The sequence below is a fragment of the Monodelphis domestica genome, chromosome 1 (assembly GCF_027887165.1).
Source record: "Monodelphis domestica isolate mMonDom1 chromosome 1, mMonDom1.pri, whole genome shotgun sequence".
NCBI classification, from domain to species: domain Eukaryota; kingdom Metazoa; phylum Chordata; class Mammalia; order Didelphimorphia; family Didelphidae; genus Monodelphis; species Monodelphis domestica.
Window position 1 is genome coordinate 562,174,008 of NC_077227.1, and position 23,706 is coordinate 562,197,713.

Consider the following 23,706-nt stretch of genomic DNA (forward strand, 5'->3'; position numbering starts at 1 on the left):
AAAATATTTAAATGAGTTATTCACATTCTAATAACTGGAAGTGTCATAAACATTTTATTTTAATAATAAATTCTGATATATCTTTAAAAGCAATGATTTATAACCATTTCAGAAAAAATTATAAACAACAATGAAAAAATCTAGAGTGTCCCCTTTAATATAACTATACCATTGCCTGATCTATATCAAATAGAGATAAAAGAAAAAGGACATAGGTTCTTTATGTACAGGAAAAATAATTCAGCATCTAATTTTGCAATGAAACAAAAAAACAACTGAAAAGTAAAGGAATGTCATTAACTGAGGAAAGGCTGAAAAGGCTGTACTATGTCAACATGATGGAGTACCCTTGTACTTAAGGAATTTAGTAAATAGTTAATTTCTAAAAGCCATGGAAAAACTTCATGAAATGATATGGAATGAAATTCTTGTAAACAGAGCAATTTAAACAATAATATAAATAGAAAAAAGAAACATTTTGGAAGATTTTATAAGCTGATGAAGAAAGAAATAGAAGAATCAACAGAACAACTTATATAATAAATGATCCTGTAAAGTTAAACAATTTTGAAAGCTGAAAGATCTATGAGCAATGAAATGACAATTTAGAATTGCAGAGCAAGAATGTTGAAAGGTAGTCTTCCTCCTGATAAGAAAAGGTGATTGATTTAGGACATGTGTGTAGGTGTATATTGTAGCATGCACTTTTTTTCATTAAGTCATTTTAAAAAATCCATTGGGTATTCAACAGTGATAAGAATTGTGGCAAGTAGAGAGAATAATAAAACAGAATTAGAGATCCAGAAATAGAAGGGATATTTCCTATCTTCTTAGGCAACATCATCATTTCCCCTTTTTTTTAGGTAAGGAAAATGATGTCTAGAGAGTCTTTCCTTTGCCTAAAGTATCACATGTTGTAAACCTCAACTATAGGATTTGAACCTGGGATTACTGTTTTATATATCCATCCCCTCAAAGAACTACTGATTAGGACTGATATTTCAAATACAGTTCAGTTTGTTGGGTGCTGTGACATATTGCTTTTATTCTTGTTTAAAAGTCAAAGAATAAATGAAAAACAGATAGATTTTTAAACCAAGGGAATAATTTTATAGATCTTTACTTAGGTTATTATGAGACTCAGTTTATTCATCTTCAAAATGGTAATGTTAATATTTTTACTGCCTACTTTCATTGTTATTATGAATATCAAATGATCTCATTTCCAAGATAAGTAAGGAAATAATTCAAATTTATAAGACTAAGAGATGGGCCTCAATAGATTAATAGACAAAGGCTATGAATAGGCATTTTTCCAAAGGAAGAAACTCAAGCTATCAATAATCTCATAAAATGTTTTAAGTCACTAATAATAGCATAAACAAATTTAAATCAATTTTTAGATATAATCTTCACACCTAGGAGACTGGCAAGAATGACAAAAGTGGAAAGTGACAAATATTGGAAAAGTAGCAGAAAAATATGTACAGTAGTGCACTATTGGGGAAGTTCTGAACTGATCCAAATATTCTAAAAAGCAATTTATAACTATGTCTAGGAGGTTACTAAACTAAACATTCCCTGTGATCTATTCATATGACTACTATCCAATTCCCAAAAGAAATGAAATAAAAATGAAAAGTATCTAGATCCAAAAAAATAGATGAATGTAATGGAATATTATTGCACTTTAAGGAATAATGAAATGGCCAATTATAGAAAATTTGAGAGGGCCTATATGAACTCATACAGAGTGTAATGAAAAAACTAGGAGAATAATTTATACAATACCAATATTTTATAAAAAGTTACAAGCCTATAGAACTTTGAAAAATTCAATAATAAACCACAACCCCAAAAAGAATGCAAATGAAAAAAAATTACTCCTTTCAAAGATGATAAAGTTAAATTGAAATAAGATGTGGCTAATATGGGAATTTTTTGCCAGTATATGCATATATGTAGTGAAGAAACTGTTTTTTTTTTCTCAATGCATATGGGAGGAAGGAGTAGAGATAGAAAAAATAATTTAAAATGCTTGTTATTTGAAAAAATTATAAACCTCCATCAATTAAATTAACATCAGTACATACCAGGCTAGAAGTATGAGAGGTTTCATAACTCCTGGTTTCACCTCAACTCTGTGTCTTCTGAGCAAATTATTCAATCACCCTTAGTTTAAATTTCCACATAGGTTAAATGGTCATGGGGGAAGAATAACAGTGGAACTCTATATTTCACAAGTCTACCAGATTTGTAATTATTTTTATTCTAGATTAAGTACAACAAACTATGACAGGAGGTATGCCCTGCATTTTTGAGATCCTTTTTAATGCTTTATTTTTTTCAGATTACATGAACTATGACTCTAATAATCACAGTATAACATTTTGTAATCCATATTCTCTCCCTCCTTCCTAGGCCTCCCTTTTCCTCAAGATGTCAGATAATGCCATTTTTCCTCAAGATGACATATATTATATACATACTGTCTTGTGATATAGAAATCCACATTCCTTATGTTGTAAAAGAAGATATATAATCACTTATAATACAGGAAAAAATCATGGAGGAAATAAAGCAAAGTGTGCTATGTTTAATCTATATTCAAATTGCATCAGTTTCTTTTATGGCAATGGATTATGTTCTGCATTACATAAGAGGTTGAGGGGAGGCCCTGGAAAAATTACTTTTAGCTCACCACCTGGTAATTTCCCATTTCATGTTTTTTTAAATAAAGGCCTGAAAATTAATTTTTGAATAACAGATATCATTGTAGTAGCAAACTTCTCTATTATCATCAAGAAAGTTATCCTGAGTTTGCATCAGTTTCGGTACCCCCAATACCTTTTGCCCCACTGGTTGGAGGGATAGAGTGGAAGAAAATTCCCCCCAAACACTTCTATTTAAAGAGGATTTTAAGCAAAATCATTTACCAATATATGCACTCCTTGGATTAAAATCCATCATTATCATTCCCCCAAGAGAGGTATTTATTTCTCTGTTTCTATTTCTCTGTCTCACTGCTGTTCAGCTTCTTTTGCAAATTATCTTCCTTGATTTGATTGTGAGCTCCTTGAAGGTAGGAACTGTCTTTTTCCTATTTGTACTGAAAGCACTTAACAGTGCCTGACACAAATCAAGCATTTCTGATCCTCTTTAGGAGCTCTTCCAAGAACTCAGCTTGGAACTGACATACTTTCACATTTTTCTTTGAAGCATCAGTCACACATGAATCACAGCAGTAGCAACAACAGCAACAGCAGATTAGACCAAGATGGTGAAGTAAGAAACACTCAAAGCCTGCCAAAAACATACAAATGACCACAGAAGGACAAAAATGCCTGAAAATGAGTACTGAAACACCAGAAGCAATAGAAGAAAGGGTGATGCAATGCTCTGACCCAGAACAGGCAAGAGGGCAAGGAGAACTCTTCTCACTGGACTATAAAGGAGTACTGGACAAGCCTCAGCAGGACTTAAATGCAATATAGTGCAATCTACAGGAGAAAGAGAACAGCTAAATCCATCCAGGCTCTACAGAAAAATAAGGAACTTTTGGCATCTGATTGCAGATCAAAACACACCATACTTTATTTACTCCATGATTTTCTTATTTTCCATTTGATATGTGTCTATAGTCATAACATGGGGAATATGGGAAAATGTATTGCATGAAAGCACTGCTACAACCTATCTCAGACTGTTTACTGCCTTTTGGGAGGTAGAATTAGGATGGAAGGGAGAGAATCTGAATTGCAAGATGTCATACAAATTTGTCAAAAATACTTTCTACATGTAATTGTAAAAAAATAAAATTCAATAAAAATAAACTTCAGTTAGGCAAAAATAAAAAAAAATATCTGTTTGCAACTGCATGGAAGATGGATTAGAGAAGACACAAATGAAGTGTCACATTTTCAATTTTAAATTGCTTTCCTCTTCTGAACTTACATTTTGGTCTTTCAAGTTGCTGATTTTTTAGTGTTGGGATTTTTCTCTGTCTTTTTCTCATTTTACAAGACCTTTTTTAAAAAAACTTAGTTTAGCTCCATTTCTAGGGTAAAGGAAGTACTGTCTGAGCATGTATTGTAGTTTATTCTAGTACCTGGAGTAGTCTCTGCTGTCTCTGATACAGAATGAGCGCTCAGCAGAGGCAGCCAGGTGGGTCTGTTACAGACAGTTTGCAGTTGTGCTGTTCAGCTATCTCCCACTAAGGTTGGACCTTACTGGGCTGAGTTCCACTCACTGCTACCTACCCATGCTAGCTTGAGCCTGACCTCTGCTGGAGCTGTACTCTCCTGGCCTATGTTCCTCCCACTACTGACTGTACTGTATTTTCTTGTTTTGCTTTTTTCCCTCCTTTCTCCTTTCTGAGATTATACTAAGCCTGGCTCTGTGTGTGTGTGTGTGTGTGTGTGTGTGTGTGTGTGTGTGTGTGTGTGTGTGTATGTTTGTTTGTTTGTTTCCCTGCAAGTTGCACTGTATTATGCCCAAGTTCTGCTCGAGCTTACTGAACATTCCCCTTCCTACTCTAGTGCAGTGCCCTTCTCTCTGTTTTCTATTGGTTTCACTTCTCCAAGATTCTTTCTGGGGTGTGTGTGTGTGTTATTCTGGAGGATGGTTGATGAGCTCTGAGTATTCTTTAATCTGCCATCTTATCAACTAGAAGCATTATTCCACATAGTAGTTGTTAAATAAATGTTTATTGAACTGAACAGAATGAATAATGAAATATTTTTCACAATTAAGGTGCTCCTCATATTTGGATGCAGACTTCCCTAGTAAGCTACCACCTCTTCTATTCTGACTACCACCACCACCATCTCTATTGATACTAACACTGCTTCTACTGACTGCCATCACTACCAATAACACCATCATTACTACTACTGCTACTGCTAATGCTGATACTATGGCCACTATTACTACTACTATTACTACTTCTTTTTTTAGAGAGCATATATTTGAATATTTTGGGAATAGGCAACTAATCATTAATATAGATTTTTTTAGCAGGATAACAAGACCACAGAACATGTATGGGATCCAGCCCTATGTAGGATGAAGTAAGTGACATTACATTAGCTTAATCTCCAAGTTTTCTTCCCTCACTGTAATACTTTTAACTATAGGATTCTGTAAGATCAGTTCTACATGTATTAATAATATAGTGATTTCTCCATTTTTTGCATTCCTTTGAAGACAATCTTTTAATACTCCCTAAACATTCACTATCACCTACCATTGAGTCCTATCTTCTGTCTCTTCAAGGAAGATGGACACCAACTCTATGAATCTCAGATGACTTATTGTCTGTATTAAATGATGAATTCTCAATAAAGTGAGAAGTAGGGATCTTGAGTTATTTGAAAAATATGGATGGATACCATGGTGAGATAGGCATCAAAATAACATCCTTAATTTTGCTTTGTCAAAAATAATATACAGTTATGCATAAATATAATTTGAAGGATTTTTGACATAAGTTCAACAAGAAGACTAAAAATTGTCAAGAAAATCATATTTGATTAATGGAAATTTTATCTAAATAAGTTAACTATTGGCCAAAACTTGATGCAATGGAAAGAGTGCTATATTTTAAGTCATGAATTATAATTATTAATATTTATATAACTTTTTATACTTTGGTCTTTATTCCAAAAGATTATATAAGTACAAGGGGATTACTCCCATTCGATGAAAAAAGAAGCAAAATCTCTCTTTTGAAAATCTGTGTATTATTTTGGAAGAATATCAGAAGTGGAATCATTTACTGCCTCTGTAACCTGGAGCAGGTTTTTTAATTTGTTGAAGCATCAATTTCCTAGCCTAAAATATAAAGATTGGACTAGATGTCTTATTTTATTTAAATTTTATTTAGTCAATTTAGAACATTATTCCTTGGTTACAAGAATCATATTCTTCCCCCTCCCCCTTCCCCTTCCTACACCTTTCTCATAGCCAATGTGCAATTCCACTGAGTATTACATGTGTCTTTGATCAGAACCTATTTCCATGTTGTTGATGTTTGCACTAGAGTGTTCATATAGAGTCTATATCCCCAATCATATTCCCTCAACCCATGTAATCAAGCAGTTGTTTTTCTTCTGTGTTTCTGTTTCCACAGTTTTTTTCCTCTGACTGTGGATAGTGTTCTTCTCGTAGATCCCTCCATGTTATTCAGGATCACTGCATTGCCCCTAATGGAGAAGTCCATTCCATTCCATTGTACCACAGTGTATCAGTCTCTGTGTATAATGTTTTCCTGGTTCTGATCCTTTCACTCTGCATCAATTCCTGGAGGTCATTCCAGTTCACATGGAATTCCTACAGTTCATTATTCCTTTGAGCACAATAATATTCCATCACCAACATATACCACAATTTGTTCAGCCATTCCTCAATTGAAGGGCATCCCCTCATTTTCTATTTTTTTTTGCCACCAGAAAGAGCATAGTTATGAATATTCTTGTACAAGTCTTTTTCCTTATTATCTCTTTTGGGGTACAAACCCAGCAGTGCTATTGCTGGATCAAAGGGCAGACAGTCTTTTAGCACCATTTGGGCTTATGACTAGATATCTTTTGATGCTCCTTCCAGCTAACAATTTTATAATACTATGAAGTATGGTTAACATATGTTGAGCCCAGGTCTTTCATCTCTAAGTCCAGCATTCTTTTCATTACACCATATTACCTTTTGTTGGGTTTCCAGGAATCATTTGCAGAACAAATACAAATTATCCTAAAATTTTAACCCATTCATGAGGGTTTTATTAAATTAGTGTATAGATCAATAAAACTATCTCCCAAATTATGTCATATACATAGAAAAAATAAAATTTATCTTGAAGAACGAAGAACAAGGATATCAAAGCAATTAATGAAAAAATGAAGTAAGGTGTTCTCGTTTCATCAGATCTGAAATTGAGTATTATAAAGGGTCAACCATCAAAACAATCTGTTATAGACTAAGAAATTTAGTATTGGATAAATGAAATACTTTAGGCATTCAAAAAACAGTACTAAATGAACATAGTAACTCATTGTTTTACAAACACAAATTTCCAAGCTTTTGGAAGGATAACTCAGTTTTTGAAAGAGAAAAAAACCTTTTGGAAAAAAGTGGAAAATAATATGACAGAGACTAGGCATAGATCAATACATAATGTCACAGATGAAGATAAAAACAAATGGGAGAAATACAGAATAGTTTACCTGTCATGTCTATGAATAAAGGAATGATTCCTGACCAAACAAGATATAGAGAACATTATCAGATATCATATACATAATTTTGACTAGATTAAATTAAAAATGTTTGGAACAAAGTTAGCACAACCAAGATTAGAAAGGAAATATATTGGGATAATATTTTTTTTATATATCAAGTGTTTCTGCAAATGTCCTCAGTTCTCAAAGAACTCAGTAAAATTTATAAGAATAAAACTTATTCCTCCACTAATAAATGATCAAAGGAATATGAACACACAGTTCTCAGATTATGGAAAAAAAACTATTTTACATTCTATGAAATCTCAAAATAAATAAATATTTTAAAAAGTGATTGTTGGATGGCTTTCACTTTTTATTTATTATTGGGCAGTTTTGAAGACCAATTTTTACCCTTACAACTGTGTTTTTAGGGTAATACAGAAATTTAAAAAGAAAAATTAAAAGAAATAAGAGAAAAAAGGAAATAAAAAAGAAAAAATAATAATATAGAATGTATGAATATGAATTGGTAAAAATAATTTTGATTGTCAACTTTTCTATTTATAATCAACTAAATCTTTGTGAAAGCTATATGATCTCTCTTTAGTTTCTTCCTAACTCAAATTCTAGGGAAATTAGTGGGAATAGGTGAAAAGTATAGGTTTGGGAATAGTACCTGGAGAGTGCTATTACCTGAGAAACTGAGTTTGGATCTGTTCAGCTAAGTCTCTCCTTACCAACCAAAGATTATACACACTTAATTAACTACTTACACTATCCTTTCTAACATTCTAGTTATATACACTATTAAAAGGGTTATATAAGATGAATTTGTTTAATATTAAATTATAAATTTAAGCAATTTTGTTAACTGAATTAATATAGCTGAAATTATTATTAACTGAAATAAATACAAGTTAAGCTTTTCCTAACACATTACAAAGAAATATATGAACATTAGAACTATTTAAAACTATGGAATGAATTTAAGTAAAACAACAATTAAAGATGTAAAAATAATACTGAAACAGGTATTTATTTGCATATTTTTAAATTTAATATCAGAGTCTAATAGAGCTAAAGCTGCAAGACATCTTAGAGTTCATCCATTTCTTGTACTATATTTTTGAGGTTACAGAGATCCAGAGAAATGTCTTAAACAAAGTAGCAAGGGGAAATATCAAGATGTTAACTCAAGTTGCCTAACTATAAAACTATTGCCTTCTAAATTATTTATTAAAGAAATCTCCTTCCCTATTCATTTTACTTTTCATATTGCACTCCAAAATATATCAAAATACTTAAATAATTCTATGATATCTGTAAATATAGGAATGCCCTTGAAAAGATGTAGATATTAACCTACATATTCTTTTTCATATCTTCTGGTTTGTTTGGTTTTTTTCCATAGCAGAGGGAGATAGAAGAGGGCATTCATTATTGAAATCCACATAACAGAGTAGAGGCATTCTTACTTTTCTCTTGGTATCATGATATGACAATAGGTCACATATGCTGTCCATTTTTAATCCCTTATTATTACCAAACCATTTTCTTGTATTATACATTTTGATGGTATTTTCCATTTAGCAAAAGAATACATATATATATATATATATATATAAAACAAAACTATTATTCCTCATAAGATTTAAATATAGCAGCAATGTAGCATTTTAATATAAAAATAAGTTATAATACCTTAAACAAATAGAATATCATCATTTCACTAAGAGTGTTGATTTTAAAAATTAGCAAGTTTCTTTAAATTAGACTTCTTTCCTACTCTACTTCTCTTACGCATAAAAGATCTTCTTATGATACACACACATCTTTATTATCTCTTGATTCTGAATAAAGATAACAGAAGCAATCATAAAGAGTTTTAAAAGCAGGAATAGTATTTGCTTTTCTAGGAACATATGTCAATAATGGGGTCCTCAAATTTTATGACTCAGAGATACAATTCTTCCCCTTTCTGTCTCTGCTTGTCTTATTAGTATTGCTTATTATTATTAATTTTAAGTTCAATATTAATTCTATTAGTTATTAGATTGATAAAATGCTTGGACCTTGTACGAGAATTTATCAACTACTAGCTAACAAAAGCCTATAAAAACAACTATGGACATCCACAAAATGTCTTTCACTACAGACTGGGTATGATGGGATCATGACTAGTTATCTATGAATAAGGTAAGTTTTTCAACTCAGAATTATGGCCCAGAGATTTCTTTATTTCTAACATATGGAATAGTGACATAAATGTCCATTATACCTTCACCTTAAGACAGCCTGGACAATGTGATTATCAGTTTTTTGCATATTATAAGGAGCTCAAGCAATTTGATGCCTTTTATCCTCAACTCATCCCAGTGGGTTCTTGCTGGTCATCACTATTCATCACATAAGGAAGGCAGAAAGATGCCAGTGTCTTGTCCCACATTATCCTGCAGTGGGAATCATGTGGCATCTAACCTAGTGCCCTGGACCATAGTGCCAGGGTCAGGAAAAATAATATATATGCATTGCAAAGGAGAATAAACCAAATAAGATAAAAGGAAAAGGTACAGGCATTGTAAATTTAAATCCTTGGGTTTTTTTGCAAGCAAAATAAGTTATCTTTTCCCCCCCTTTATATGTACAGGTTTTTACTTTTTTCAGTTACATGTATAAATAATTTGACAATTTTTTGACATTTTAAAATTCAGATTTTCTCCCTCCCTTTACTCCCCCTCCCCATGTCAGTGAATAGTCTGATATTATATACCGACACCTTCATGTACCATATTGTGCAAGTCATTATAGAAGACACCTATCAGACATAAAGTAGAAATCTCATGAAGGGTATATAGTGAAAGATGGCATGTTTTGTTGTACTCTCAGATTCCTAGTTACTTCTTTGACTACAGATTCATTAGTCCCCTTTGATCGTCTTGGAGAATTGTTTTGCCACTAATGGTTTAATCCTTGACAACTGATCATTGTATAATATTTCTATTCCTATATACATTGTTTACCTGGTTCTACTCACTTGACTTTGTATCAGTCCATATAAATCTTTCTGGATTTTTCTGAATGCATTCCATTTATCATTCTTTATGGCATAATAGTTTTCCATTATAAGCATGTGCCACAACATGTTCATCCAATTACCAAGTGTTAGACCACCCCTCAGTTCTAATTATTTGCCATTACAATAAGAGCTGCTAAAATATTCTGGTATAGGTGGGTCCTTTCCTTTTATCTCTGAGCTCTTTGGAGTAGTGTTATTGCTGGGTTGTTTCCTTTCTTTTTTATTTTAGAATAGGCACTGTGAGAATTGGAAAATAGCATGTACTATAGTTACAGTTAAACATGATAAAATAACCAAGATATTTTTTCTCTTTTCACACACACATGTACACTAATGAAATGAAGTATATTCTAGTTATGAGAAAAAAATTAGTTGATTTGTCATTTTATTCCCATACAACTCTATCTGAAACAACGAATATGAATGATGTTCTGATATTTTGTACAACTTTTGAAATGCAAAATGCATTAGCAAGTTGTTTCTCATCCAAAAGTTAGAGAACCTGAGATTAGTGCTTATTCATTATAAATATTGTTGATGAATTACATGATGCATATAACTAAATACATTTGAATAAGACCCATGCTTTTGTTAATATGGACAACTTTCTTTGTGGATCTTCCATCTTTGATGAAAATCCTCAACTCATTTTTAACTTATACGTTGAAATAGTTAATTGGGAAGGTAAGAAATTAGTGATTTGCCCATTGTTAAATAGTTGATCTATCACAGAAGAAGGTCTTTGAGCCAAGTCTTCATGGGCAATTAATATATTTCTGTATTAACATAGTATATCTGGAGTACACGAGAAGCAGTATGTAATTGTGGATATAAAATTTCTGCAATGACAATAGTGCATTTACTATTACAAATTGTTCTAAGTGTATGCAAGATGTACTATATTAATACAAAAATACTATTTCATGATGCTTCCTGAAGCCATGAGCATCAAACATTCAAATTCTTGTATTTGTCTTTTTATAATTTCTGATTTACAAAGGCAATGGTAAGAATTCTATGGATGACATGGTAGGAAAGGGTTTTAATTTTTATTAGTGTAGGGAATAGCCACCTGGATAGAAAAGGACTCAAATACATTCTATAAGGCTATTAAGGTTTATAAAGTACTTTCTTCATCTCAAGCTGAGGAGATAGAATTATTATCCAAATTTTAGATGGAATGAAAAAGAAGCACCTTTTTTAATTAAAATTTTATTAAAGTGCTTGTCATTTGCCAAGATCAGTGCTAAGTTTTAGGGATAGAATTTTTTTGGAAATGATAGGGACTTTCTATTTCTTCAAAAACCAAGATCATTTGTTTAAGGCCACAAAAATACTAAATATCAGAGTTGGGATTCAAATCCATGTTTTTGTCAGCCATTTTTCAAATGTACAACGTTTTACCCTTGAAATATCAAAATCTGATTCTCATTTCTTTAAAGTAATTTTTTATATTGACATGTCCACCTGCATAAACATTCTTGGAGACTTTTAAAGTGAGCAATTCATTTGATCCTGAAGTATAATTAAGGAAATTACTTTTCCCCTGCTAAAACATGGGGACCAACACTTCAAGATAATGCAAAGGGAGGCAAATCAAAGGTTTAATTTGTTTAAAAGATACATAGTTCAGCTGGGACCATCAAGCATGAGTAAAGTATATGTTGGTCTTTGAATCACAATCTAAAGAAGATATTCCTCCCATAAATGCCCTAGTCATTCTCTTATGCAAATCACCATAAAATGATATTTCTGTGTTTTAATTTTAGTTAGAGAGACAAAACTAACAACATTAAATAATCACATACAAAGTAAGAGATTGGTTGTATATTATAGGAATAATTAAACAATAACATATAACGACCATAAACATTTCATTGAAAGATTTCACATTATTTCCTTTCATGCACTCAACACATACTTATTATATGTGCAAGGCTCTTGACAGCAGTTCCTCCTAGAGACAGATCATAAGACCTTGAAGAGAATGTCAGTTTCTATTTAACAAAACCATTTTCTCATATGTTTATTGGTATGTATATTTCATTTTGGCACCTAGTGTTTTGGTTCTTACTTTTTCCATATATAAAGCAGAGCACCTCTCTTGGCTCTTTCCCTAGAGGGAACCTAGGCTTCTTGTATCTGGGGGAATATACTTCTTTGGTCTGATTTAAACTGAATATCAAAATGAGGCCAAACCTGAGACTTTAAATCAACTATCATACAGCATACACACACGCATCCCTTCCCAAATACTAACTTTTTCTATTCACCAAATTTTAGATTCTCCCTATTGCACTATAAAATGTTAAAATAAAGCCTTGTACTAGCTAGCTGATCAAAAATTATTGAAAAATTAAGCTCTATAGACTGCTACAGCTTAGAGATGTCCTTAGAACTCATCTTAATCAAGTACTTTCATTATATATATTGAGAGCCAGAGACTCAGAAATAAGTTGTCTAAGGTCATCCAAATGGGTAGTGACAGAGGTAATGCTAGAATCTATATTTGCTTGTCCAATAATCCTGAGTTCATAGGGCTGAAGTTAAAAGGACAAAGAAGTTATTCAAATATTGACATTTGACAGATGAGGAAACTGAGGGCCAGAGTAGCAAAGTAACTGTCTGAAATTCATGTAGATAATAGAGGACAGAGTCAGGTCTTCTGACTATGTTAAATTTTTATTGGTTGGAATTGAATATTTAAATTGGTGGCCACCAGGGATTTTATTTCTGAATCCCAAAATAAATTACTAAAATAAAATGTAATTTATGGTAGTTTATTTACAATAGAAGGAAGATATTAAAGAAGAGAGAAAAGGGATAAGAGGGAAAGAGAGCTCTGGATTCCTCAGAGCCAGGTAGAAATTCTAAGCTCCAACCAGGGGAAAGGAGACTCAATATGATAGTCCCTTCTTGTAGGTTCACAACTCCAGATAGGGCAAGGAAACTAGGTCAGCCTTTACACTCCCCACGTAAAAGGAAACAATCTGAGGTCTCCTGCATGAGCTCTTCCAGGGGTCTAGTTCCATAGCCAAGTGTCTTCACTCCAAGTCTGAATGTCTGTCTTCCAGTCCAACTTCAGTCACTCTAAGTGACTGAATGAATCTATGATCATCCTGTGTGTCTCTGTTTCTGCTATTTAAGAACCTTTTTTCTCTTATGTTACCTGCCCTAAATTTTACATCTACCAATCACAGCAGACATTACTCTCCTGGACTGCCCACTCAAAGTATGAAATGGGTGTACACACCTTTTGTAGTTAGTTAACACCTTTCGTCATTAGTTAACACCTTCTGTAGTTAAAATGGGTAGATCTACTTTAAATACTGAGTTGACACTTTGGGAATTAAAATCTAAAAATAGACAGGGGATTACAAATCAATTTTCCCAATAAAGGAAGAGCTAAGTACCTTCATTGTTACAGTCAGAAGATAGCCAAATTCAATCTTCACATGACTTACATTCTAGTCCTCTTTCCACCATCAAACTATGTCACTATTGACACTTTTGCTTTAACCTTGTCCTTAGCAACCAGCCTACTTATTGACATTGATGCAAAATCACTTCATATATATGTATAAGTCTCTCTCTATATACATATATACACAGTGAATGTTGACAGTTTGTGGATATTTAAGTTTCATCTTTCTGATACTCATAGAATATTGTTATCTTCCTCAGATTTGTTTGGCATTTTAACCTTCCTAGCAGAATGCAAAATAGAAGCAAAGTTTGAGAATAATTTATGACAACTCAGGCTAAAAAGATATTACACTGTGCTTTCTCTTTCAGGACTTGCAATCTTTTTCTCTTGCTTCTAGTGAGTACAAATAGGCAATACTTCATGTGGGGCTTTGGGGACAGGGCCGACTCTGTCAGAATCCCCAAGGAAGCCAAGAGCAAGTCTGTTTCCCTTCTATAGCTTTCTGCCAGGCTGGTCCAAGCAAAGCAACGAAGCCAGCAATATAACAGTGCTTCTATTCCAAATACGTCAATAGCCTCTCAGTTCTCAGGGTACCAACCTAACTTTAAATGCTGAGGAGATGCATAGAATCCCAAAGAAGAGGGAACAGTGACCCTGTGTCAGAAACATAATGGCTCTAACCAGATATAACCTCTAGGTGGGCCCCTTTCTCACTAAATTCACTTTGGAAAACTTCATCCTTCTTATGACTGCTCAAGTGAGACATTTTCAGAAATTGTTGACAAGGCTTTCTCCTTGTTTCCTTCTCAACAACTGGCTTTCATGAATCTTCTCTGTAAGAATATTAGCTGGCATTAATATGAAATTTAAAATGTAATGAAAATAAGAGCTAGAATTTATATGTCATTTTAAGGTTTGCAAAGCACCATAACAATATTATCTTATTTTTTTTATCATAACAACTATGGGAGATAGGAACTATTTGTACTCATATTTTACAAATGAGAATACATAAGACTTATCCCTGTTGACAAAATTAGTAAGTGAACGAATTCAGATTTGTGAATGAGGAGGCTCTTCCTGACTCCAGGTCTAGTTCTCTATCCTCTATGCCACTTAGTTGCTAAAGTGTTGTTAAATTGTCAGCTGTATCTTACTCTTCATGTACCTTTTTGGGGAAACAAAGATATTGGGGTGACTTGACACTTCCATCTCCAACTCATTTTTCAGATGAGACTGAGACAGAGTGACTTACTGAGCATCACACAGTTAGTGTTGGAGGCTAGATTTAAACTCAGGTCTTCCTGACTCCAGGCTTGGTGTGCTCTCTACTGTGCCACTTACCTAAATAGCATGATATGTATATATATATATATATATATATATATATATATGTATATATATATATATAAATCCTTGTGAGATATAATTATCTAATTATCTATAATTCACAAATAAAGAAACAGAAACTCCTTGAATTTCACCTGGTCAAATAGACAGTTATTATCAGTGATTAGAATTGCAATCTGATTTTCTAATTCCAGCATCTTGTTTCTTAATCATATGTTTTAGGAGATCTCAGAAGAGTTATAATAGAGGAGAAAGAAAATGTAGCACACTTGAAAGAACAATGGATTTGAAATTAGTGAGCCTGTGTTTGAATCACTCTTTGTGGGTCATTCTGAACTTATCAACTCCTGTCTCTAAGCCTCAATTTCATTAATTATAAAATATACAAGTTGAATTGATTTTCTCTAGTGCTTTCATCAAATTTCTGTGCTTTTGTACTTCCATCTTATACTATGGCTTCAACTATCATCTTCTATGTACATAACTGAAATGGATACCTCTTTACCTAATGTCTTTTCTTAGATATTGTTCCACATTTATACCTTCTATTAGATATTTTATTAATTTTTATAGACTTACCATCAGAACCGGTTCCCATTAACCTAGTGATTTTTATTAGCATATGGAACTTCCCATGAGAAAAATCTTGCCTCTATCAAAGCAAACTAGTGTTTGTTGTGCTATTTGAAGTCTTAAACAGCTACTAGTGTGAAGATTGGATTTAGCTATCTCCTGATTTTAACAATGAAGTTACTTAGTTCTTTATTATGAAGATAAAATTGTAATCTCTTGATTGTAACAATGAAGGTAGACATGAAATTTAGGGGAGGTGACACAAGAGAAAAGGATCTTTAAAAAGAGGACCAAAAGGTAGAAGATCATTGGGACATTCTATTCATTCAGATTCGGATCATTCATTCGGACTCAAACATTCAGACAGTCAGTAGTTCAGATTTTGGGGCACTGACTCGAAGGAGTGAATGGAAAACAGACCCTTGAGGAGCGACCGGAATACAGACACCCAGACTTATTTTAGATTGTCACCATTGGTGAGTGAAAAGCTGACTTAGTGACCCCATCTCTCTGGAGGCTTCATGTCTCCAGATAAGGTCCATCTTCTTGAGACTCTCTTTCCCTGGCTGGGGCTTAGAAATTCTAACTGATATCAGAAGAAGCCAGAGTTTGTTTGTTTGTTTGTTTTCTCTCTCTCTCATTCCTTAATACCTTCCTTCAATTGTAGATATTGTAAATAAACTACCATAAATTCCATTTGCTTTAGCAAATCATTTTGGGATTTAGAAATTAAATCCCTGGTGACCACCTATATAAATAATATTCACAGTCCAACCATAATTAATTTTAATACTAGGAAAGTTTCAATAAGGCAACAGATGTTGGCATAACTTGAATGCAGTTCTCCTTAGTCCAGAGCTGGCTGTCTAGTCAATATTCTACTATACCATGTCCCTTTTCAACATATTTAAGATCAACCTTTCTCTTGGTCTGAAGTCATCTGATCTACCTTTGTATGTTTCTGTTGGTCAGGCAAGTAGCAAAATATTTACAATATGAATCTTGCAGTTAGGGAAAGCAGATATTAAATCTAGTCTCTTTGTAACGTGGCACTTACTAGTTAGGTGGTCCTGTAGAAGTCATTTAATTTTTCAGGGCAAATGTTTCTTTAGGTATAAAATGTGGATAATGACTATTATCTTTCAATTTTGTGAGGTTCAAATGAGAAAATGAATATCAAACTTTTTTCAAATAATAATGTGCTACATAAATGCTATTTATTACTTTTAATACATTATTTCTAATATGGTTATTTGTAGCTCATCTCTCTTCATGTAACACAGAACTATTGTTAAAAGAAAATAATAATGAAAATTATTTTATATCAAGATAATGTACAATCATGGAAATATAAAGTACTTGGAGCCAGAAGTAGGGCTGAGTTAAAATCCCATTCAGACACTAGTGATAGGACTATAGGGAGTTTCTTTACCTTCATCAGTCTTTCCACACATATAAAATGGCAATGGAAATATCTCTAGAACTTAGAGCATGGGGATATTGTGGCACAAAGAAAAAAACTGTAAATCATTTTCTAAATCTTAAGATACTATAAAAATTCAAAATTGTTATTGCGTACCACATACAAAATTCACTGGTAATTATACCACTGCAGAAATCTATCAAACAGGGCCTACATTATTTGGATAAATTTCTGAAGGGGGGCAGAATGACTTCAAAAATAAAGGGATAGAGTACTTTGGACCTAGTAATCATTGGATCCAGTTCCTACTTCCAACAGATATTAATTCTTCAATGAATAATGATAATTTCCCTATTACTTAAGTAATTAATTAAATCCTTCAATTAAAGATAAGCCAGAGAAATTTTATCATAAAGGGTTCTTAAAGATATTAAAAAATACATATGCATATGTGCCCCAGACCATTTTTAAAAGAATGACATTTGAACAATCATGTTTTGTAAATATTAACTAGATAAATAATGAAAAAGTCACTGTACAGGCAATCAGGAAAGCAGGGTTTTAGCATAAGCTCTGTTTGAATATATGATCTTGGAGCAATGATTTCATATTTCTTGGTCACCTTTTTCATTGATGTTCTTTCTATTTCTAAAATTCCATGGTGCTGAATTACTATGTCTGACCACTTCACTCAATAATATGAATGTGACTCCTGTCTGAAAAAAATAAACAAACAGGACCCTCTTTAGTTCCTTCAGGGAATAGGCAGAAAGATTATAATTTGCTTAACTTCATACCTAGTTGATGTCTTCATTACTCACTCTCAAATAGCCCTCCAATGTCAGAAACATTATTGGTCTTAGCCCATTTTCCTCTACCTATCATTTTTGCTTGTATTCTAGAAAAATCTTGGCCTCTGCATAACTCCAAGTATTATATGAAGCCATATGGCAGTGAAGGCCAGGGGCTTGCCCACTTCTCCCAATATCACCAACTCTGGTAGATTAGACTGGCAATGAGGAAAATTTAATGGAAGTGCATTCCTAAGAACTCACATGAAGCCATTTCGTATTTTCAGTAAAAGAGACACTTTTAAAACTGATTCTTTAATTTTAAAACATATTCCTTTTGATATAAACCAGTATTGTATACTAAAGCAAAGTTAATTATATCTAATATTTATATTACCAAAGGTTTACAAAACAGTATACATGTATGCATTTATAACTATGTATATGTAGATATATGTTTTATTTATATTTTTATTCTCATAACAATTCTTTAGAGCAATAGAAGTAGTTACTGTTATAACCCCCATTTTATGGGTGAGGAAAGTGAATCCTAGAGAGGTCAAGTTATTTATTCTGGGTCATATAGTTAGTCAGTTTCTGAGACAGCATTCAACTTTCATCTTCCTGACTATCTACTTCACCTCCCGAGATGTATAGATGTCTAGCAGAAGTGTTTTAAATGTTTCCCTCAAATAGACAAAGTACTGGTCAATCTAATTTAAAAAAGGATAGAAGAAAACCAAATTAACAGTGTCATAGTTGAAAAGGGAGACCTCATCTCTAATGAAAAGGAAATTAAGGCAATCATTAAAAACTATTATGACAATTATATGGCAACAAATATGGCAATCTAGGTGATATGGATGAATACTTACAAAAATATAAATTGCCTAAACTAACAGAGGAAGAAATAGATTACCTAAATAACCCCATATCAGAAAAAGAAATTGAATAAGCCATCAAAGAATTGCCTAAGAAAAAATCCCCAGGGCCTGATGAAATCACAAATGAATTCTATCAAACATTCAGAGAATAACTAATCCCAATATTATACAAACTATTTGACAGAAAAAGCAAAGGAGTTCTACCAAATTGATTTTACGACACAAATATGGTACTTATCCCAAAGCCAGGCAGGTCAAAAACAGAGAAAGACAACTATAGACCAATCTCCTTAATGAATATAGATGCAAAAATCTTAAATAGGTACTAGCAAAAAGACTCCAGCAAGTCATCATGAGGGTTATTCACTATGAACAGGTAGGATTTATACCAGGAATGCAAGAATAATTAAATATTAGGAAAAGCAAGCACATAATTGACCATATTAACAAGCAAATTGACAAAAATCACATGGTTATCCCAATAGAGGTAGAAAAAGCCTTTGATAAAATACAACACCCATTCCTATTGAAAACACTAGAAAGTATAGGAATAGAAGGCCCTTTCCTAAAAGTAATAAACAGTATATATTTAAAACCATCAGCAAACATCAATGGGGATAAACTAGAAGTCTTCCCAATAAGATCAGGAGTGAAACAAGAATGCTCTTTAACACCTCTATTATTTAACATTGTACTAGAAACACTAATAGTAGCAATTAGAGAAGAAAAAGAAATTGATGGTATTAAAATTAGCAATGAAGAGACAAAGCTATCACTCTTTGTGCATGATATGATGGTCTACTTAAAGAATCCTAAAGAATCAACCAAAAAACTAGTCAAAATAATCAACAACTTTATCAAAGTTGCAGGATACAAAATAAACGTGCATAAGTCATCAGCATTTATACATATCTCCAACCAATTTCAGGAGCAAGAATTAGAAGGAGAAATTCCATTTAAAATCACCCTAGACAATAAAAAATACTTTGGAATCTATCTGCCGAGACAAACATGGAAACTATATGAACACAACTACAAAACAAAACACTCTCCACACAGTTAAAAGTAGATCTAAACCATTGGAAAAACATTGATTGCTCATGGGTAGGATGAGCTAACATAATAAAAATGACAATCCTGTCCAAATTAATTTACTTATTTAGTGCCATTACCTATTGAATTACCAAAAAGCTTTTTTACTGAATTAGAAAAAAAATAACAAAGTTCATTTAGAAGAACACAGGATCAAGGATATCTAGGGAAATCATGAATAAAATTCAAAGGAAGGAGAACTTGCAGTCCCAGATCTCAAACTATATTATAAAGCAGTGGTCATCAAAACAATTTGGTACTGACTAACAGACAGAAAGGAGGATCAATGGAATAGACTTGGGGTAAATTACCTCAGCAAGACAATCTATGATAAACCCAAAGATCACAGTTTTTGGGACCAAAACCCACTATTTGTAAAAACTGCTAGGAAAATTGGAATACAGTATGGGAGATATTAGGTTTGGTTCAACATCTCACACCCTATACGAAAATAAACTCAGAATGAGTGAATGACCTGAATATAAAGAAGGAAACTATGAGCAGATTAGGAGAAAAAAGAATAGTATACTTTCAGATCTTTGGGAAAGGAAAGACTTTAAAACCAAGCAAGACTGGAGGGGATGTGGCAAAGTGGGGACACTAATTCATTGCTGGTGGAGTTGTGAATTGATCCAGCCATTCTGGAGGGCAATTTGGAACTATACCCAAAGGATGATAAAAGACTGTCTGCCCTTTGATCCAGCTATAGCACTGCTGGGCTTGTACCCCAAAGAGATAATAAGGAAAAAGACTTGTACAAGAATATTCATAGCTGCACTCTTTGTGGTGGCCAAAAATTGGAAAACGAGGGGATGCCCATCAATTGGGGAATGGCTGAACAAATTGTGGTATATGTTGGTGATGGAATACTATTGTGCTAAAAGGAATAATAAAGTAGAGGAATTCCAAGGAGACTGGAACAACCTCCAGGAAGTGATGCAGAGCGAAAGGAGCAGAACCAGGAAAACATTGTACACAGAGACTGATACATTGTGGTACAATCGAAGGTGATGGACTTCTCCATTAGGATCAATGCAATGTCCCTGAACAATCTGCAGGGATCTAAAAAACACTATCCACAAGCAGAGGATAAACTGTGGGAGTAAAAACACCGATGAAAAGCAACTGCTTGACTATAGGGGTTGAGGGGATATGACTGAGGAGAGACTCTAAATGAACACTCTAATGCAAATACCTACAACAGGGAAATGGGTTCGAGTCAAGAATACATGTGATAACCAGTGGAATCGTGCGTCGGCTATGGGAGAGAGAAAGGTGGTGGGAGGGGGGGGGCGGGGAGGAAAAGAAAATGATCTTTGTTTCCAGTGAATAATGTTTGGAAATGACCAAATAAAATAATGTTTAAAATTAAAAAAAAAAAACAAGCAAGAGCTAGAAAAAAAATCACAAAATATAAAATCAATAATTCTGATTATATCAAATTAAAAACTTTTTGTACACACAAAACTAATGCATCCAAAATTAGAAGGGAAGCAACAATTTGGAAAACAAGCTTCATTACAAAAACCTCTGACAAAGGTCTAATTACTCAAATTTATAAAGAGCTAAACCAATTGTACAAAAAATCAAGCCTTTCTCCAATTGATAAATGGGCAAGGGACATGAATAGGCAATTTTCAGTTAAAGAAATCAAAACTATTAATAAGCACATGAAGAAGTGTTCTAAATCTCTTATAATCAGAGAGATGCAAATCAAAACAACTCTGAGGCATCACCTCACACCTAGCAGATTGGCTAACATGACAGCAAAGGAAAGTAATGAATGTTGGAGGGGATGTGGAAAAATTGGGACATTAATTCATAGCTGGTAGAGTTGTGAATTGATCCAACTGTTCTGGAGGACAATTTGGAACTATGCCCAAAGGGTGGTAAAAGACTGTCTGCCCTTTGATCCAGTCATAGCACTGCTGGGTTTTTACCCCAAAGAGATAATAAGGAAAAAGACATATACTAAAATATTCATAGCTGAGCTCTTTGTGGTGGCCAAAAATTGGAAAATGAGGGGATGCCCTTCAATTGTGGAATGGCTGAACAAATTGTGATATATGTTGATGATGGAATACTATTGTGCTCAAAGGAATAATAAACTGGAGGAATTCCATGGAGACTGGAAAAACCTCCAGGAATTGATGCAGAGCGAAAGGAGCAGAAGCAGGAGAACATTGTACACAGAGACTGACACACTGTGGTACAATCGAATGTAATGGATTTCTCCATTAGTGTCAACGCATTGATCCTGAACAACTTGGAGGAATCTACGAGAAAGACCACTATCCACATTCAGAGGAAACATGGTAGGAATAAAAACACCGAAGAAAAACAACTGTTTGAAATCATGGGTTGAAGGAATATGGTTGGGGATGCAGACTCTAAATGAACATGCTAGTGCAAACATCAACAACATGGAAATAGGTTCTGATCAAGGACACAAGTAATACCCAACGAAATTGCACATCAGCTGCAGGAAGGTCAGGTGGAGGAGAGGGAGGGAAATAGTGTGATTATTGCAACCAAGGAATAATGTTCTAAATTGACTAAGTAAACTAATTCAAATGGAAAAAAATTATAATGATGAAAAAAATTAATGTTTCCCTCCTCACCTCCAACCACTTTTATAAATGAATGGAAAGCATTTTGCATGAGTGCTGATATTTTCTTTTTGGTCATTTCCCTTTGTCATCCATCTAGCACAAAGTAGACATTCGAGAAATGTATGTAAAGGAATAAATAAATGAGTTGATATTTAAAAAGAACATACTGTGATATTTGTTTATTCTACTAGCAGAAAAAATCCCGAAAGCATTCAAAACTAGCTATAATCATAGAATGCATTTAAATAACATCTCTAATTGCAAGAATCCATATTTATTGACCTTAAAATCTACCCCGAAGTTAATTTCATTTGTTCACATGAGGGAAATTGCATTCTTCTATTTAATGACAACATTTTCCATGAACATCACTTTCCAGAGAATGATATAATGTTAGAAAGAAAACCAAAGGCAACACATCACTTTCTTTGAAACTCAAGCAGCTCAATATTTAATCATGCTTTAAACATTAATATGAATCATCAGCACCAAGTTGATTGTATTTTAAAATTCAACTCAAAGGAAGTTGTCACCAAGATCATGTTATTCCAAGTTGAAGAACCATTATCACCAGTCATTTAAAATAAGTTGACTTACAAACCTATATCCTATTATCTCCCCCACTTTAACAGTAGTAATAAAAATATAAAAATGTGAGTATTTAAATCTGTCAGTTTTTTTTTCTAATTTACCAGTTTTCCTGTTATTTCTCCTCTTTCTTCCCATGACAAAATTAGCATATCTATTGGTTAGTAAACTGAAGAGAATTGTATTTTAGAGTTGCTTATTGCTGTTATCCCTTTTTATCAAAATGCTACCTTTAACTTGGGAGAAGATTAGAGAGAATGCTATTAAGAAAACTGTCAAAATGCAAAGGCAAGAACTGTTAGCTGTATAGAGTGCCACAAGATGGCAGCATATCAGAAAATGACTAGCTGTACAGGTACATGTTTTTTTCATATCTCTGTGTTGATATAGCAGGGATATTTTTTTTTCATTTACAATGACTAATTAGAGAGATTTTTAACACTTTATCATCAATTATTTTCTTGACATGCCATGGATGGTAAAGATATAATTATAGAATGATGTAGGGGCCAGGGAGATAATAATAATTAGAAGATCATAGGACTTGGAGTTGGATGGGACCCTGGAGACTCTCTAGCACAATCTTTTCTTTTATAGGGAAGCAAACTCTGACCCAGAGGAGTTAAATGACTTTCTCAATGCCAAATGGGTAGCAGATCATAGATCCTCTAAT

The 23,706-nt window shown here is 33.2% G+C and overlaps 1 protein-coding gene across 2 annotated transcripts in view; it reads right to left on the minus strand.

The window, feature by feature from the left end:
• The window catches only part of CSMD1 (CUB and Sushi multiple domains 1), a 2,624,761-nt gene that overhangs the window by 1,648,024 nt on the left and 953,031 nt on the right, over positions 1 to 23,706 (minus strand). The window lies entirely within an intron of this gene.